Consider the following 13,132-nt stretch of genomic DNA (forward strand, 5'->3'; position numbering starts at 1 on the left):
TATGCAGAGTACAATAAAGTAGTGTATGATGCATTAATCAAGGATGGGAAGAAAGATGAAAGGAATTAGGGACAGTGGGGGAGGACCTGACAAAGGGAGCACAGAGTCTGGGTGGGGAGTGGAGGAGGTTGAGGGTGGAATAGTGCAGGAGAGGGAATGAAAGATTTTGTGAGGTCAAGTATTAGATAAGACCTATTATGGAATTAGCCAATACTGTAGCATAGAGGGATAAAGCCTTAACTACAGCCCAGATGCTCTAGGTTCAATTAGCATCCTGGGCATCTGAGACACTGGCAGGGAGGACATTCACCAATGTTGCTACCTGAAGGGAGGCATGTTCCAATGAGAAAAGTAGTCTTCAGACAAAGGGGAGAGGGCAGGAAATGAATAGGTCATAATGAGAAAACACTTTCCCCCAAGGAAGTAGGTCAGCTAAACTGCTAGGATACCCTTAAGCTCTTTGTCAGCCCCAGCCCTAAAATGAAGAATTCTTGGGGGGGGGTTAGTAAGGTGTCTGGTAGACTTGATGATAGACTTGGGGCACTGGATGGAGCCCCAAGGACTGATCCAGTGGGGAAGAGGGTGCAAAAACAAAAAATACCTATTTTGGAACTGTGTTTTTTAGCTGCAGACTGCACTGAGAGGTGGCTTTGTATTTAAGTGAAACCAGTGTGAAAAGCATTTACAGGAGATTGCATGAATAGAAACTTAGTGGGATGTTGTATGAAATTAGTATAGGATTTAATGTCTATTATGTTAGCCAGGAGTCCCGTGCTTAAGGAGCAATTACTGGGAAGCAAAAGTCAGAGGAATGGATCTTGCATTCAGATAAAATGCTTGATTGACCTCAGAAGAGAAATCCTCTTTCTCATACAGGCTGAGTCTAGTGCAGAATGTCAGTAATGGTCTACTCATATGTAATTTTGCACTGGGTACCATCAGGATCACAAAAAGTCATCCAATCTTTTGACCAGATATACCCACTTGCCCTTAAAAGCTTATACAAAAGGAATGGTCCTATACCAATTTCAGAATTTCTGTTTTCTCAGTGTTGCAGCAAGAGGTTCTCCCTTTCAATGCTTGGGTTGGGAGTGCCTTCTGTGTGGAGTCTGCATGTCCTCCCCACGATTGAGTGGGCGTTCGAAAGACATGCATTGAATGGGCCTGCCTTCGTTGAAGGTTGGGTGTCGGGCTGGCAACTCGACACCATAAAAATCAACTGCCAATCATTAGCAGACCGGAGTTCCGCTGTGGCGACCCCTAACCGGGAAAAGCCGAAAGACAAACAACAACAAAGTCATTCATTTCAGCAGAATCCATCACAGCCCATCCCCCTTAAAAAGAATTTCTGTTTGAGCTGGAATCAGAGATTCTTCTGGTTTACGGCAAAGCCTAAAGACTGCAAAAGTATTACAACTATATTGAAGTGATAAAGTAGATGTTTCTGGATTTTGTCACTGTAAGGTGATTGGTTCAGGTAAGAAAGAGTTAAATACTGTTATCTTAGGTGAGGAAAATATGGAGCTAAATATTTGGTATACACTTTGAGGACTAGGGTTAGCCCAAGCAGGAAAATCACAAACAAAGAAGAAATGGTCTAACTGTATCTTTAAACATTTTCTGCGAGAAGGAACTCTACCTGTCCTGTCCTCCTCTGGTAATAAAAGTGGAGAAGAATTCTCCTCTTCATCAGTCTGGGACCCCCCTGTGCTGCCATCTTCTGAAATAGTAGCTAAATCAAGACCAAAGCTTCCTGAATCTTTTTGTGAGGGTGCTTATTGTACAGAATTGGAATACGGTTAGGAATGAAATTTGGAAATATATCTTTGAAAAATTGTCTTTAGACTTTGTTATAAACTGAGGTCACAGGCACTGGATGGGTAATGCAGTATAACATAGGGCCAGCATTACATGACAAATGGCACTCTTTCAGATACATGTTCCATGGTATGCCTAGTATAACTGGTACTGGCAGGGTGCTTTGAATGGACAATGGACAAATGATCCTGAACAGGTAGACCAGAGCACCATTAAATGCCAGTGGGGTAGCTATCATCATGGCAAAGTAAGGAGACAAATACTCAGATGTAAAGATTGACACCAGGAAGGCAGTGGAGCCCCCACCATCAGGCCAGTCATTATTACCATGCCACCAGTACCACTTCCCAGAGTTCATCTGGATGGTAGAATAGGTAAGTCTGAATTCCAAAAGTATGTGCATTAGCAGGCATGTACTATCAATGTGCAGTGTTTAAACTAAGTATCAGCACTGCAAAAACAGGCAATACTATAGGTATGTAAAATATATGCACTTATAATACCAGTGATTTATATGTGTAACCCTACATCTGGAAAGACCCCCAGTAGATAAACTTGTCCCATTTTGACAGTAGCTGAAAAACATACAATAAAAGGAAATACATCAATAACTCATATATGGTTGAACAGTTATACATAAACAATCACAACCATCTGTCATAACTACATACTGTAAAACTCTGTTGCACTTTCCCCAAGATTCTCTTCTTATTGGCTAAGATGGTCATTTTGAAACCCCCTCAGGTTGCTGTGCTTATGCTTGCAGTATTCACCAGTATGGGTGATGCCTGAACAATAATGCACCACCATGGCAAGGAAGTGCCACGGATCCACTTTGTGCTAGAGGCCCTAGTATGAGCTCCCCAACAGGTGCTCCAGTGGTCCCTATGTAGAAAATACAGAAAGATCCTATTTTCCTTCCTCTACTACATGGGAGGTCTCCCATAGTCAGCACCCCCAGAATCCATGGCCACCACACAGACTGCAATCTGGAGGAAAATCATAACAGAATTACATTGACATGTTGTGAGCAAACCATGATGCACATCAATGGGCAGCAGGGCTGCTAGCAACAGTTGTGCATAGAAATAAAGTGTGCCAGAGTGGTGCCTGCAGTGTGAATACATGTATGTACCCTGTAAAACCTAAATCCCTGTCTGTAGTTATACTATAGTGCCACTAGGGGGAGCAAAGTTGATTAATAAATAAACCCATGGTCCCACAGGAGTCACTGATTCCCACCCCCACTCCCAGTCTGCCCAAGTACTTCAAGGTCATTTTTTTTTCTTTCTTTTTTTTGTACTCACAATTCAATACAAGCCTCACTGAGCAGCTTTGCTCTGGTATGTATTGCATAAAATGTGTAATTTAGAGACAATTATATTTTTAGGTACAGAGGCTTGTGTGTATTTGGCTAATGACTGCTAGAGCCTTATAAGCCCTAGACATGCATCCCAAATCTCTGACAAGTTCTGGTATTCTTGGTAATGTAAGCAGGGGCTTAGGAAATTAAACATTTACAAGCAATTACCTGGGAGATGAACCATTTACAGGCCACTCATTGCCATTAGAGACACAGGTGCCAAACCAGGGATGAATTTCTGGTTCCCCATCCAGTTGTCCAAGTTACATTTGAATTGGGTTAGAGAGGAACCTGCTTCACATGGATGGTGAGCCTGTTCCAGTGAAGGGAAAGTCTCTGGGATACACATCTGTCTTTTCAACAGGTTCTATTTATATCACAGGCAAGGTTTAAGTCTTTAGAATGGGAAATTCTGGTGCTTTTTATTTTGTGGATTTGAGGGGAGGTCCATCAAAGTGGGGTTCAAAGATGCCTCATATGCCAGGCATAGATCTCCCCTCAACAGCCTATAATAGACAGAATAAAGGGATAGGGCGCTGAAGTGGTCTGCATTGAACATATCATAGTGAGGAAGGCCACAGTGGTGCAGCGGTTAGCGTTTTCGCCTCACAACAAGAGGTTCTCCAGTTTGATTCTCGGCTGGAGCGCCTTCTGTGTGGAGTCTGCATGTCCTCCCCATGGTTGAGTGATGTTTAAGGACATGCAGGTAGGTGCATGCATGAATGGGTGTGCCTTCATTGAAAGATGGGCATCGGGCTGGCACCTCGGCACCATAAAAATCTACTGCCAATCATAAGCGGACTGGCATTCCACTGTGGCGACTCCTAACTGGGAAAAGCCGAAAGACATTACTTTTACTATTATTTTAGTAAGGAACCTCTGTGGACTTTCCAACTGTTTGGATGTGCCTGGTTAGGTACATATCAAAGGGGGCACTGTACTCAATGACAGATCTGATGAGCACAGAAATCACCTCATTAACCTAACTGTGATGCTGTATGCCCTGAAATTGCATGATTAAGACAGCTGTGACCAGTGAAGTGCTCATTGTGCTATATGATTACTAATCAGTGGGATACTGCATTGACTGTAGGATTTCTGTGAAATGCACAGATGGTTGCAACACCTGTGGTAAGGGCGCAATTATATGGACTGTGGCGTACTGCATATTTGCACGCATGCCCTTTTAGAGATATTGTTTTAATAATAGTAAACTGTAACCAGTTACTGGGGGAGGATCAGTGGTTGCACCTAACATACTCAGGAATATCTTGTTGTGGAACTCATCAACCTGTTGTACTGCATAGGGACAAAGGTAGGACAGCACATAACACTGGACAATGGCCATGGTGTCAGCATAAGTGTACTGAGTTTGAGATTTTTTTGGGGGGGGGTGTAGAAGACAGCAATGTGCTGCTAGGTACATAGGTACTGCATACTGCATGGCACTACTAAAGGGATAGTGGCGCAGTCAGCAGTAGCCATCCACATTTGTGGAGGAAGCCAATCATTGGATGATGTGGGAGTGTGGTATATAGAGCACATGTATTAATGCAACAGTATCCACACACAATGTGACAGCTGTTGTATCTGGCATATACAAGATGGTATGTTGTAGTAGTGGCATACTTGTGCCCAGATACAGGCAGCTGTCCTACAGTATTAACCTATGAAGCTGGCTATGCTACTATGGAAGGTAAGGTGTCGACAGTGTTTTCTCACTTCCGAAATAGGGGTGGAAGACTGTAGTGTAGAAGTAGCAGATATCAACCCCCAATCAATGATCACAGCTACATATTCACATTTACAGGATGAGATGGCTCCTAAGGAGTACAAGCTTCTGGAGACATTTTCCGAGGCAAAAATGGTTGTCTTGCTGCACACTTTCCATGTACACCACTAGTGGATCCCCAGACTGACAAAACTAACTGGACCTTCCATGACTGCGTACAGCGGGACCATGTTGGACATATCAGTGATGTCAGTGGCCATAATACATCTGCACTACAACTGTGCCATAGGATTACTGACATGATCCACCATTCACACTACAGAGGTATCTATCCTTGCATGGGTCAGGATAGGCATTGACAGGAGTCTGCTAACTCAGACCACTCTCAAAGACATAAACAAGTTTCTTGCATCTTTTTTCTGGAGTGATGGATCAATCCTGCATACCTTGTGGAGGACTAGTCATAGAAGCAGAACTGGTATTATGGGGTAATGCAGGCATGCACTTATATATGTATAATGTAGTACAATACTCTACAAGCATGCAATCATATATGTTGAATACAGTCATATCATCCCTACAGACACTTCTGAGCCCCAGCAGCCATGATATTCCGCACAAGTTATGTGGGCATACATTTACTGCATGTTATACTATAGCATAGCTGTTGTTGTAATGGGAACTGGGCCTGTCACAAAGCTGCACTAATAAACAAGGATGTTTTGTTTGCTTTCACATGTCATTCAGCATATGGATACTCCATGGCATGCCTGATGTCAGGGAATCATCTCAACCTGACAATGATTGCAGCAAAAGCATTGCACAGTCAGTGGCCACACTGCCATTGTCAGCAATGAGTATTGTGGTGGGCAGGTTACCTACCCCTTCCACTGACACAGCTCCATTACTTGTGCAACCCACCAATAAGTTGCAGGTGACCAATGAAGGACAGGGATTTGCTGACACAACACCACTGGGAAGACTGACATTCCCTGACCCCAACCAATGGTGGGCACTGGTAGCTCCAGCAAGCATGAGGCAGCAGTAGAGGGTGTCATGTTAGCAGTCAACAACAACATGGGTCCTGTTCCCTGCCCCAGCTAAGTGTCTCAATGACCAATATGCAACATATGTGCAGGGCAGTCATCCAGGCACATACTGATACAGCCATGGTCACAGCAAACAGATTGGTATCATTTGTGGGCTGCATGAAGACCTCAGAGATGGTTTAGAATGCATATATATCATGCTATCAGTGTACCAGGGGGAGTTTATATCCACCAGGGCCTGTTTTCTGCTACACATTGTAGAATTAATGCCATTAACATGGCCATCCTTCATCTACCTCCAGTGGGGAAACACTCCAAAGGACAGGTAGGTCACAATCACATAGCAAAACATTCTCCATGCTTACTACCACTAATAACAGTAGTGTGGCCAACCATAGCCACCCCTACAGATGAGCAGTACATGACAGTCATCATTGTGACAAAGCTCACTGCTGGAGCTCACAAAGTTCACCATCCTCTGTGCCAGCCATTGTCTGTGCTGGTGACATTCCTCAGAGTGTATGCTTCCATTGACAGGGACATGGAAAGTCAGCACCATTACCTAGTGAGGGTCTACTAGACCTGTCTCAGCCCTACAAATGTACAGTGCAGCATCATTTGCAAGCACTGTTCCACACACCCGCACATGCACACACACACACATACACACACACACACACACACACACACACACACACACACACACACACACACACACACACACACACACACACACACATTCTCTGACCAACAGCTCCTCACTTCTGAACATGTAGCTTATACAGGAAGCTCTGTCTTGCAAGTTTAGCACAGTCATTAGGCCATGACACACACTCACAGCATCATTATCCCCTACACACACACATACACTTTTCCCATTGCTAACTGCTATCAGTGTGTGGCCTTCCTCACCTATGCATATGATGACAACTGTACTCTGCTTTTGCTACTCTTATTACCAGATTAGCTTGTGTCTAATGCACAGCATGGTCACTCTATGCAGAGTATAGACTGGTGGTAGTATTGCATGCCTCACTGTTAATGTTTGTTACATCTAGTCTGGCCCATAGCTGTGAATCAGACACTGCTTCATCATCAGTGCCACTGCATATTGCACCCAACTCTTCCTTGTGTAGTCATCTTGCAGACAGCTTCTCTGACGCTTCACTAGGGTTTTCCTCCACTGCTGGCTCCATGGCTCCATCACATCCTGTCCTCTGATGGTAGTACCCTACTGTATATGTCTGCATGCCAGCATCTTTTCCAACATTGCTTTGACAGCAAATAACTTCCTGCAAGTCTCCGGACCTTACTGCAGCATGCCATCAAAGGAATTTACACATTCCATGATATCACATGTCTGTAACAGTGCAGAACTGTAAGCATTATCTGCTATGACTCAAGAAAATACTCAGCATCACCACAGAGATGTCCCTGAGTGAAGTCACCTTGCATAAATCATTGTCATAAGTTGCTCTTGCGTCAATTGTGGACTCATGGACCCTGCCTGGAAGTACCACGACGCATTGCATATCATACCCTGTGTATTGCAAATCAGCTGGTATTTTATGGAGTGGAACGTCTCACAGTTGATATATCACTGTCCCGGTTTCTCAGGTGGAGCTTTGATGGTGATGTGGGTACAGTTGATGGCACCAAGTATCTCATGAAAAAAAGGTTATGTTATATAGCACCTACATAGTGTCGTTTCCCCTACTCTGCAGTACATGGAAACCACATATGCTCCTCCACAACTTATAGGATGGCATCATGAAACTGGTATAGTATCTGTGAGGAAGATGCATGGGATACACTCACAGTGTCTCCAGCTGATCACTGGAGGGTCCCTGTAGTTAAGATTAGCAATGCTACAAACACTTTGGTATCCACAGGGATCTATATTTACCAGCTCCTCTATGTTGTCTTTGTCTACACAGTAGTGGTCCAGAATTTATCTTACATGGAGAGGATAGTATACTAAGCACAGTCAGATCCTTTGGTATTACTGAGAATGATGGTATGCACCAACATGACTACTGACTGGCTGATTCTGATGAAGCTTTGTGTTGAACATAATTGTTCAAAAACACTAAATACATTTTTTGGTGGGCCTTAATTTGACAATCTTTTGAGATTTTTTGTATTTTGTTACAAATTTTTTTCCAGAGGCTAAGTAGCAAGACAGCAGATTCTCCTCATTGTCCAGGATCTGTTGCAAGCATTAAAAATCATTATTTGCATGCTGTTTTCAAGGGGATTTCCTAATTTCTTTAAACAACTGTAAGCATAAGAAGCATAGGTCCCAGCCTCTTAAAAGGCCAATGTGAAACACAGACCCTAACAATGTGTGGCAAATGGTCAAAATGTGGAACACCCTATTTTCACACAGCACGAAATGTGCCTTCGCCATGGAACATGGTAGCACATCTGTAAAATTCAATAAGCACACTTCTCAGATCCAAAACCTTTATTTTATAATCTGCAAAACCATAAACACACCATAAGTAAATGAAACAGCACTTTACAAAAATAAAAATCACATTTACTACATTTTCTAAATGGACATATTACAAGTCACACAAATGATTTTAGTTAGACCAAGTTAAACAGCATCCTGTCTTACGTCAGATGTAGACTTATTGTATGCTACTGTGGCTTTCTTAGCAGCCTCTAAAACATGTTTTGGCAGCTTAACATCACAGCAGTCCAGTTCTTCGTTCACTTTAACTGCCGACAAAGAGTTCAATGTTTTTACACTCAAGAGACTGACACAGTTCAGTTTTCACTTTCCACACCATGCTAAATGCTCTTTCAGCTTGTGCACTTGAGTGTGGCAAGCAAAGTAGACTCATCATCAGCTGCATAAAGAGTGGCAGTTTCCCTTCAGTGCAAAGGTCCCTCAGAAGGTGTGCCCAGTACTTTGGCACGACACACATGAGTGGGCCCCATCTACTGGGCCTGTTAGATTCTCCGTGTCCTTGATCTGATATTGGGTAAACTCATCGATTAATTGTTCAGCCTCAACATCATTTTCACACAGAACCAGACGGAAACCAACATCTCTGACAAGTCCTGAAGAAATGTCCAACTTTTTGGCTGCATTAATAAGTAATGCAGTATCTTTCAGTAAGTGATCCTGCATGGGAAACTTTTTCAGCATTTTCTGCAGCACTGCAGCATAAAAAGCTGTTACTTTTTTATAAAAGTTAAATTCAATGACTGTGCCGGCAATATCATCCTCATGGCTGTTCATGTACTGCTTGACTTCATAGCCAATATGCAGTTCACTGTTTGGTAGAGCACAGCTACTATCAGTCAACACTGACACATCACTGTGTTTGATTAGTCTGATAGCAGCTGCATGTCTGAGGAGTCTGCCAGTATACTGCTGCAGGAGTTTATGTATAGTGGTATACAGTGTCAGTAGCTGACTTTCTCGGTTCTGAAGCTGGATGTTGAACTCCAATAAGAGTTCCAGTGCATACTTAAGAAACATAAAAATCATATGCACTTCATGACTGCAGGTTTTTAGAAATTAAGTCAATCTTTTTTTTTTTTTTTAATTAACTTTTTATTTCATTTTCCACGGTAGTACATTTCAAAACAACCAATAAAATAAAAAAAGAAACAATTAATACATAGTAGAGATAAAATAACAATGGATTTACATAAGATCAGATAACACGTTATACTGCAATTCACAATTTTCTGTGAGTTTATCCTTGCTGGTGTGACTTCTTAACAAAATTTAAGCAAAAAGAAAAAATAAATTTTCCCCATTCTAACAAACTTTGTCCAATGACAGAGCATGTCATATAATATCAAGTGAAATAGGGGTAGTAATAAGAGATTAATAACTAGTTATTTACATAAAAGTTTACCATTGACCATTGTTACCTAGTATATAAAAGAATTTTAATTGTCTCCCTGAATCTAACAAGGGAAACTATTTACAATATTTACATTATTTACATATATATTACATATGTTGTCACTCCTGAAGGATATTTTGGTAGAGTTTAGAGTTGCGTGTAGGTACTATTGGAACACGGTATACTTAATGAAAGTAAGATAGCAGTTATAGAAAGTACTAAATTATGGTCTCCAAAGATTGTTGGAAGAAGGCTTAACAATTGATATGAGGCATTACAATAGGGCTACATACTTTAATTTTAGTGGTCTAGGATGGTATTTCTATGGGCTTTCCCCAGTAAATCCTGAAATAGGTTAGTTTTTTTTGACTGACAGTTTTTAATTTGCTAGCCAAAACATATTTAATAGCCACATTTTTAAATTCTGACCAGGAAGTTTTGGATCTATCAAGCCAGTTGAGAGCTATGTAGGATTTAAGTAATGCACTTAATGTCACTATAATATGTTTGGATTCTAACGTGTATGTATTTGGGAAAATGTTCAATATTGACATTTCCCATGAGAGGGTAGATTTCATATAGCCTGATTTCTCCAATTGCACTCTTAGAGAGCATCCAAAGCTTGTGAACATTTTTACAGGACCAAAAGATATGTAGAATGTCAGCTATTGTGTTAGCACACGTGGGACAAAATGGTGAGGTATTAGGATCTATTTTATTCAGGAAGAGTGGTGTATGGTAGGCATTGTTATTTATCATGATTTGGGTATAAATTAACTTTTTAAAAGGAGTAAGTTTTGGAGTTATTTGTATTGCCACCAATTTTTGCTCATTAGTTAATTTTACATTTTGGGTTATCCAATAGTTTGAGTGTAGGATTTCATTTTGGTATTTAGTTCGGATGATTAGTCTGTAAGTATTCAAAAGCATTTTGTTTTTTTGTAGAAAGTGGGAGGTGAGTTGTTGATATAACTGGAATTCTTGTAGAGATATGTTTATTCCTGATGTTTTCAAGGTTATTAAGTAAATTACTTGGTTAACAATTGTTCTGTATTTTTTATTTAATGCCAAGACATTAACAATGTGACTTTGGGGTTGATCTTTTAATTGATAGAAGTCCCATACTATACAGTTTTTAATATTTGGATAGTTTTCTAGGTTTAGCATTTTGTTATTTAGTTTGATTTCAGGGTTCATATGTATTGGTTGTGCCATAATTAAGGAATTCCTTATGTTTAAAGAAGCGGCCAGCTTTTGGAAACATGTTACATTATTGATTATTACAGGATGTAATTTGAAATTTCTTAGGGTTTTGTTGCTAAGGAAAGGGATAGCTTTTGGGTTAATGTTAAAGGTATTTAGATTCTGGTAATAGATTTTTATCCAAAGGGGGTTCCAGGAAGTATCAGGGGGTTCAAATTGGGTTAGCCGCATAATGTGGTTAGCTCTAATAATATGGTAATATGTTTGGAAATCAAGAAGACTCAGGCCGCCCCTTTCCTTAGGTAATGTTAGTTTTTTGTAACTAATTCTAACGCTCTTTGGGTGCCATATAAATTTACCCAGTGTTGTTTTCAATTTGGAAAATAATTTATTTGGGACACATTGGCTAACCGCTTGAAAATGGTACAATATTTTGGGGAGAATATTCATTTTTATGACTGATGTCTTGGATAGAAAAGAGAGGTTTAGGTTTTTCCATCTATCCAAATCTTTTGTAATTTTTAACCAAACTATGTAGAGATTTTCTTTTATAATTTCTTTATGCGGGTGGATAAAGGTAACACCAAGGTATATGAGTGAGTATTCTATTTTGATCTTTGACTCTGGGAAGAAAATTTCCTTGTGGCTATGAGGGTTTAACGGGAATATTTTGGATTTATTGGGATTCATAGCATAGTTTGAGATTGCCGAGAATTTGTCAATCAAGTTTAGGATTTTCACAAGGTCAGTGGAGGGATGTTGAAAATAAATGTTGAGATCGTCAGCAAATGCCGTGTATTTAATTTGAACCCTTGAGATATAGATAGAATGGTTAAATGTTTTTTGACTTAACTTCAGAAGGAGGACTTCTAGGTAAATATTGAAAAGATATGAGGAACGTGGGCATCCTTGTCTAGTACCATTGAATATATGTATAGGATGTGAGTATGTTTTATTTATATGCAGTGTGGTAGTGGCTTTATTGTATAAGACTCTAATCATAAATATAAATTTTTCGGGGAGAGCAAAGCGCTTTAAAACTTGGAACAAGAAATTTAAGTTAACTCGGTCAAAGGCCTTTTGTGCATCCACTGATAATACGTATTTAGGGGAGGTATCTTTAACTGTCATTAGTTATTGCTTCTATTGTTAACGTATTATCCCAGGCTTGTCTGTTTTTCATAAAGCCTAACTGCTCAGGCTATATGATAGAGGGTATTACTTTAACCAATCTGTGTGCCAATACTGTTGCTAGTATTTTTATATCTAGGTTAATTAATGTAATTGGACGATATTCATTAGGGTTATGGCCAGTTGTGTTAGGTTTTGAAATGAAAATTGTTTTAGAATTATTTATGTATAGATCTGTGACTCCATATTTTATTATGTAATTATATATTTTGAATAAAATTGGGACTAAGAGCTTTGCAAAAGCTTTATAAAATTCTAATGTATAGCCATCTGGACCTGGGGATTTCCCTAATTTCATTTTCTTGATGGCTAAAAATATTTCTTCAGTAGTTACTGGTTGTTTAAGAAGCTTAACTTGGGAATCATTGATTTGTGGGAAATGCAGTTCATCTAAAAACACATGCTGGATGCTACTTGATCTTCCAGAAGGTGTGGGCCATATATCTCTCGATATGCTTCTTCAAAGGTTTTTATAATATCCTTGTCCGAATTTAGTATTTTATTATTATATTTAATTTATTTTATTTTGGAGGAGGGAAGTTTTCTATTGATTATTCTGGCTAGGACCTTGGAAGGAGTTTGGGCCCATTCAGCATATCTATGCAGTAGCCTAAGTTCTATAAGAAAGAGGTGATTCATTTATGATTCTTGCAATTGTTTTTGTATAGAAATGGCCTGCTTCTCGAGATCCGGAGATTGTTTATGTTGCATTTGTATTTCAAGATTCTTTAGCTTAAGCTCTAGATTTTCAATCTGGGATTTGGCTTGTTTTTTGAGTATTGATGTTTTTTGTATTAATATTCCTCTGAGTGCTGCCTTGGCAGCTGCCCCACTGTATATCAAATGGGATATTTGTTTTATCTAAGTTACTGAAGGTCTGGTCAAGTAATTCTGACACTTCTTG

This window comes from Protopterus annectens, chromosome 12.part0 (assembly GCF_019279795.1).
Source record: "Protopterus annectens isolate FY-2018-M chromosome 12.part0, PAN1.0, whole genome shotgun sequence".
In the NCBI taxonomy this organism is placed as follows: Eukaryota; Metazoa; Chordata; order Ceratodontiformes; family Protopteridae; genus Protopterus; species Protopterus annectens.